Raw genomic sequence first — 7,560 nt, 5'->3', positions numbered from 1 at the left:
GGGGAGGATCACGCTCTTCTCCCAAGTCCCCCCCCCCCCGAACAGGCACCCCCAACCGACCACAGGAGGCGCTAGTGCAGCGATCAGGACACATACCCACATCCGGCTTCCCACCCGCAGACACGGCCAATTGTGTCTGTAGGGACGCCCGACGAAGCCTGAGGTAACACGGGGATTCAAACCGGCGATCTCTGTGTGGGTAGGCAACGGAATAGACCGCCACACCACCCAAATGCCCCCTGGCTGTTAGTTTCAATGGTTGCTGTCTGGTAGAAATGTCCGCAGGCGTCCGGGTAGCGTAGCGGTCTATTGCGTGAAGTCGCTGGATATTGTAGCAGGCTATTTCGGATACATCTAGGATGATTCTTGCCAAATTAGTCCTTCATGAAGTTATTTTTCACCTTTCCACAATCCAAGTTGACTGCCGAGTGCTGGTGGGCCCCAGGAGTCACGGGTGCATGTGCAGATAAATATAGTTATGTTGGGAAAACCTAAAGAAGCCAAGTCCTCCACTCAGTCAGGACACCGGTTGTCATGTTCCCATGCGTCCCTGGGAAACCTTTTAACTCCCGACTAGATCTCATCACCGGCGGTCACCCGGGGTCAAGTATGACCGTCCTCCCTCTGGGTCCGTCTGGGTCCTCAGGTGGGTGTAGGGGCCGATCCTGGAGCTGCATAATGGGAGGACGCCTGTGCGTGACAGCTTTTTACGTGCCGTGGCTGATGCACCTGCAGCCGCCACACGGTCCTTGGCAGGGGGTGGCCAGAGTGCAACGGCATGGAGAACCAAGACGGTTGGGGACCACCCTCTGTTGCAGCCTTCATCCGCCTTCACTGCTGTTGTGACCTGGAGACATCTTCCACCAACTCTGCCGTTGAGGTCTTTGTAACTAGATGTACCGTGTCCTCAATGACAGCTCCAGGTCGGTCTGAGGATCACTCTATAACCGGTGCCGCCAAAGGAGTCAACAGGTTAAAAACGAACGGGGGTCTTCAGTATTTGTGGCTTCATCTTCTCACGGTGTGAACACAGGTAATGCTTTGAATGCGCAGCGCGACACCAGAAGTTCATTCATTCCAAACGAGAGAGTCCGTTAATGCTGCAGCATTAGGTTGGGGTTTAACATTTTAAAGGTTTACATAACTCTGACCGGCGTCCCAAGATCAACAGCAATTTTACACTTGGCCCGATGTTTGGTGTTAAAAATCTCCATAACCGGGGCATCTGGGTGGCATGGTGGTCTATTCCGTTGCCTACTGTAGCGAATTCGGGGGGGCAGCCGGGAACTGCCGCAGCCAGGACGCGAACTTGGGTCTCCCGCACCACAGGTGACGGCGTTAACCAGTCGACTAAAGGGTCCGACCCACAGGTGGCCATTCTACTAGAGGCCAACATCGATAGGTGCATCTACGGCCAGAAAGGGTTTGAGAACACCACCTTCCTGGAGATGTGGGGGCTGTACCGGCAGTACTCCTCCCAGAAGGCCAGGCCAGATGATTTTAGCAGGGAGAGGAAGGCAACCATCTTTCAGGCTTATAGCTCTGTACAGAGGTGGTTACATACCCCTCTGACCCACATCACATCAGTACAGATGAAGAGATTTAGGAAGTACATTTATGATAAGAAGGACCAAGTAAGTTGTCTGAATCACACGTAACAGAGTTGCAGAGTGACGTGAGGTTTAATGTACTATATGTCAGACCGGCTCGATATCTAGAATGTACTGTAAGTCCAGATGTTTACAACGTTTTTGTTATCTAGGAATTAAGCTCCTCCCAGGCAGATCCCACATGCCAGTATGATTCAGCTATGCTGACTGTGGTCGTCCAGTCTGAGGAAGGTCAATGCAGACAGCAGGATACATAATGATAACTAAATGTTCATCTCACAGTTGATGAACATCAAAACTAAACTTTTTGTAACTGGAAAGGGCTGGTGACACCGAACGAGTCCCTGCGCCATCGACTGCCAGGCCACAGGTGTCTCTGAAGTCCCAGTTCCAGGGTTCCTGGTCCACAGACAATACCAAGCACCCGGAGACTGCTGTCCAACCAAAATTGCATGTGACTGCTTTACGGCAAAAACCGCCTGAGGCCATTAGCCAGCCCACAGAGTCCCCGTCCACAACCCAGGGTCATGATTATCCCATGGAATCACCTCTGATTGACTCCCCTGTAAGTGATATTCACATTATATGCAAACAATGTAAATGAGAACAATTTGTTTTACATGTTTTTCAAATTGGTGTTATGTTTTAACATTACTTTGTACACAATAATAATCAAATGTTTTGTATGGGTTATTACATTACATTACAGTCATTTGGCCGACACTTTTATCCAAAGTGACTTACAATAAGTGCATCATTTAACGTAGGAAATCAGGAGAACTACTAGTCATCAGAGGTCAGAAGTGCATCTAAACAAGCATCTAAGAGCAAAACCAGTGTTAAAGTAAAAGCGAAAGAAAGAGTTTTTTTTAAATGAGTGAATACAATAAGTGCTACGAACAAGTAACTGGGTAGTAGTTCTTGAAGAGGTGAGTTTTCAATCTGCGCCGAAAGATGGGCAGCGACTCCACTGTCCTGACATCAGTGGGGAGTTCATTCCACCACCGTGGGGCCAGGACAGAAAAGAGCCGTGACCGGGTCGATCGGCAGCAGGGGCCTCTGAGCGACGAGGCAACCAGGTGTCCCGAGGCAGCAGAGCGAAGTGGTCGGGCGGGGGTGTAGAGCTTGACCATGGCCTGGAGATATGAAGGAGCTGTTCCTTTCACTGCCCTGTAGGCTAGCACCAGAGTGTTAAACTGGATGCGAGCAGCTACTGGGAGCCAGTGTAGGGACATGAGAAGGGGAGCTGTGTGGGAGAAGTTAGGGCAGTTGAACACCAGACGAGCTGCAGCTTTCTGAACAAGCTCCAGAGGTCTGATGGCCGACGCCGGGGCGCCAGCAAGGAGGGAGTTGTAGTCCAGCTGGGAGATGACCAGAGCCTGGATGAGCACCTGTGCCGTCTCGTCGGTGAGGAATGGGCGAATCCTCCTGATGTTATACAGGAGAAATCTGCAGGAGCGAGCAACCGATGCAACATTTGCAGCAAACGACAGTTGGTCGTCCAGGCTCACACCCAGATTCGTCGCAGTCCAAGTTGGCATCACCACGGTGTTGTCAATGGTGATGGCCAGGTCTCGGTCAGTGCTACAGTAACAGTGAGTTGTGGAATATCAATTAATGAATGCAACAATGGAGGTATATTTGTTTATCAAAAAATAGGGACACAGCTATAGAGTGCCAGATTACTTGCAGGTAAGGACGTGCCAATAGTGCAACAATATCAGATAACATTGCACATATAGCAATAGAAACATTAAAGTAGCTTTAATCAGCCTCAGAAATATTAAACTACTTGTAAGAAGAAAAACAGGTATAGGTACAGGTACTTTATTTGTCTCACAGTATGACACACATAAATACACACACAGATGCAAATACCCCTGACTGTAGTGTGCAGATTGGGGCGATGCTACATGTGGGCGGATCGGGGTTCACTTGACGCAGACAGAACCCCTCTCCGGATAACAGTCATCTCATTCGGTACAGCATTGCATGATGGGAAATGTAAAGAAATACACGGAAGCAAGTAATTCCTAAATTGTATATAAAGCGAACTTGTAAACAGGATGTATTTGGTACCTGCATCGACAGTAATACGGAGTCAATGTTGATGTTGTAGCATCGTCATACAGATAGATGTGTGTCAGAATCAAGTCGTCTGTGATTATTCAATCAATTTACAGGTAAAATGCACTTTGGTACACCCCACCCCTGAACCCAACAACGGGAGTCCGGGTAGTGTAGCGATCTATTCCGTTGCCTACCAACACGGGAATCGCCGGTTTGAATACCCGTGTTACCTCCGGCTTGGTCGGGCGTCCCTACAGACACAACTGGCCGTATCTGCGGGTGGGAGGCCGGATGTGGGTATGTGTCCTGGTCGCTGCACTAGCTCCTCCCCTGGTCGGTCAGGGTGCCTGTTGGGGGGGAGGGGGAACTGGGGGGGAATAGCGTGATCCGCCCATGTGCTACGTCCCTCTGGTGAAACTCCTCACTGTCAGGTGAAAAGAAGCGGCTGGCGACTCCACACATAGGCCGTGGAACCGGTATGGCCAGTAGGGCTGTGGCCATACCTACTTTGACGTGCATCAAACATAAACATGTGTAAAAATTCAAATCGCAAATACGTTACATTCTTAATGTACTGCACTTTTGCGCGCTTCCCGGGCTAATTGCCACTAGCTGTAAGCCTACGTACAGTACGTAGCCTATCACAAGCAACAAACTCTGTTTCCTAATGATTGATTGGTTATTTGTGTCACATGAGCTTAGCGTCACACGGACGTGAATTTCACAGAACGAAATACCAGCACTCTATGTAAGTAGACTACCTGCTAGTGTGTTCGCTAAACTTTAAGCAATAGTAACGTTCAAATGAATGATGAAGCCTCGGAAAAATAACTGATTTCTTCGGGTCGAAGTTAACCAAGGTAGCTGACACAACCACCGCCACTCCAGCCCACAATGAGCCCTGTGAGGAACCAGAAGTAGAATTTCTAACTGTCGCTGATCCAACTAGCCCCTCTGCCGCCGCTACCCTCAGCGTTATGAGCCTACTGCCAGATGTACACAGGCTGTTGAAATTGTTTTCTACAATTCCCGTGTCAACTGCCAGCGCCGAGAGGTCTTTCTCAACCCTTCGTCGTATGAAGACTTATCTAAGGTCAACAATGACTCAAAGGAGACTCAATGACTTGATGTGCAGCCACACACACAGGGATGCTTTGGCCAGTGTGGATGGTCTCGCCATTGCCAGTGACGTCATCCAGCACAACGAGAGACGGAGGAACTTCTCTGGGAACGTTTAAGACGGGGCGGCGAGCGTTGACATTTTTTAATCCTGTGCAACTGGACTTGACGTGTAAAATGATTTATGCTTTCTAATCATACTGATTATACTATTTGATTGTGACTCAAGTGTAGGCTATACTCAGGACAAATAAAAACGGCAATAATTAACAATAATAAATAAAGTTATGCGTTACGAGTGTGGCTTGGGGGGGGGGGCGCGTCACGTCATTCTTGGCCCTACCCATTCGAAATGCGTTCCGCGGCCTATGACTCCACATGTATCGGAGGAGGCATGTGGTAGTCTGCAAAACCTCCCCGGATCGGCAGAGGGGGTGGAGCAGCTCAGAAGAGTGGGGTAATTGGTCAGGTACAACTGGGGAGGGGGAAAAGGGGGGGGATTCTCTATAACTGTTTAAATAAGTGTTGCGTATCCACAGTTAGAAGATGTTTGTCCATCTTCAAATTCTGGTGAAGCTTACATGTGGCTCTGTACCAGAAGACAACCTAAACAAAGACGTTAACAGATTGAGTGTGAGTGCGTTGTCAGACGGGAGCATTTGTATTTATTTATTTTCTTGGCTTTAAAAGTATCTGGTGAGCAGCCTCCCAGGCTTCCTCCGTAACACCCACTTACTCAGCTGGGAGCTGCCCAATGTAACCACTGAGCAGCTCTGCTGAACTGGAGATGGAGACCCGATGCCTTGCTCAACGGCTTTCCAACAGAATTCTGAGAAAAGAGGAGGCTGTCACTCATTAGCGTTTTGCAACTCACATGTTTTAACAGATTTAAACCAGCAGCCCTCTGGTCTGACAGGCTGCTTCTACATGTAAGCCAGCTCATCTCCCAGTCACTCCAAACCCCAACAACCAGCAGCTAATGCATCAGAATCAAATCCCAGCATCAAGTCATGAGCGTTTCTTTTCTTAAATAAAGTTAAAAAAAAAAGATAAAACAAGGCATGTTCTTGAATTTATAGTGGTCTGTCCACTGACTGACCACCTAACCAATCTATCCGTCATCCATGTGTCTAGTTGCATTGATGTAGATATATGTATGGACACCAACTGCTAGATAGTGTAAACTACTAATAAGACACGTTAGCCCCCTAGCTAACGGGTCTGACCCTTTAGCTGAGCGGTTAGTGATGTCGCCTTGTGGTGCAGTACACCCCGTATCGAATCCCGCACCGGGCAAGAAAATAACCGGTTACAATAGCTAGCTATCTAGATAGCTAGCTATTGTAACACTCTATTTATCTATTCAGCTAGCTATCTAGATAGCTAGCTAGCTGAATAGATAAATAGAGTGTTTTGACAGAACGTGCTCTCTTCCATTAATAACATTGTGGTTTCGGGACAACGTTTTCCAGATGGAAAACTGCTGTCTCTTTAACAGGAAACAAATAGAGGCTCCACCGAGAGTCGGACACCTGGAGAAACTCACTGAGCGACCACGTGTGTGTGTGTGTGTGTGTGTGTGTGTGTGTGTGTGTGTGTGTGTGTGTGTGTGTGTGTGAGAGTGAGACAGAGATGATGTAAGAAGTGTCAGGACGTAGAAATACTATATGGAGAACCCAGCAATTAAACTGCGCACACACACACGCACACACACACACACGCACACACACACACACACACACACACACACACACACACACACACACACACACACACACACACACACACAGAGTCTTTACATAACTTCCCATGTTACTTTTTAATGTAATTATTGTTTTCTGTGTCGTGTCACTCAGGTTCCGGTCATCTTCTTCTTCTGCTGTTTCATGGAGCCATTTTTCTTCTTCACTGTGTCTATTATTGTCAGTGATAGAGTGAAACCGATTTCAAACCAAACAAAAAAATGAATGAATAAATTAAAACCTAAAGATGTCCTTGCATTATTGCTGTATGTAATATTACTTTATGAGTTAAAACTGTCTTAAACGCAGCCACTGAGGATGCACAAGCCAGTGCATTCTTAGCGCCGGTCCCAAGCCCGCATAAATGGGGAGGGTCGCGTCAGGAAGGGCATCCGGTGTAAAATCTTTGCCAAATCAAATATGCAGATCATAAATAAGATTTCCATACCAGATCGGTAAAGGCTCGGGTTACCAACAACCACCAACGGTACTGTTAACCAGCAGGGTGCCGGTGGAAACTTTGCTACTGTTGGGCAAAGGAGAGGGAGAGGGGGAAGGCATGTCCAGAGGCAGCGAGAGAGGATGAAGGGTAGGAGTGTGGAAGTGAGAGTCGGAACTTTGAATGTTGGCACTATGACTGGTAAAGGGAGAGAGCTGGCTGATATGATGGAAAGAAGAAAGGTAGGCATACTGTGTGTGCAAGAGATCAGGTGGAAGGGGAGTAAGGCCAGGAGTATTGGAGGTAGGTTCAAACTTTTCTACCATGGTGCGAATGGGATGAGAAATGGGGTAGGGGTAATTCTGAAGGAAGAGTATGTCAAGAGTGTGCTGGAGGTGAAGAGAGTGTGGGACAGAGTGATGAGTATGAAATTGGAAATCGAAGGTGTATTGCTGAATGTTATTAGTGCATATAACCCGCAAGTTGGGTGTGAGATGGAAGAGAAAAAAGAATTCTGGAGCGAGTTGGATGAAGTGGTGGAGAATGTACCCAAGGCAGAGAGAGTGCAGACTTCAACGGA

General features: G+C 47.9%; 1 protein-coding gene across 1 annotated transcript in view; it reads right to left on the bottom strand.

The window, feature by feature from the left end:
- The window catches only part of LOC130129897 (vasoactive intestinal polypeptide receptor 2-like), a 75,521-nt gene that overhangs the window by 32,943 nt on the left and 35,018 nt on the right, over nt 1-7,560 (bottom strand). The window lies entirely within an intron of this gene.

This window comes from Lampris incognitus, chromosome 19 (assembly GCF_029633865.1).
Source record: "Lampris incognitus isolate fLamInc1 chromosome 19, fLamInc1.hap2, whole genome shotgun sequence".
Taxonomy (NCBI): Eukaryota; Metazoa; Chordata; class Actinopteri; order Lampriformes; family Lampridae; genus Lampris; species Lampris incognitus.
The sequence above is the reverse complement of the archived record's forward strand: the minus strand, read 5'-3'. Positions and strand labels throughout refer to the sequence as shown.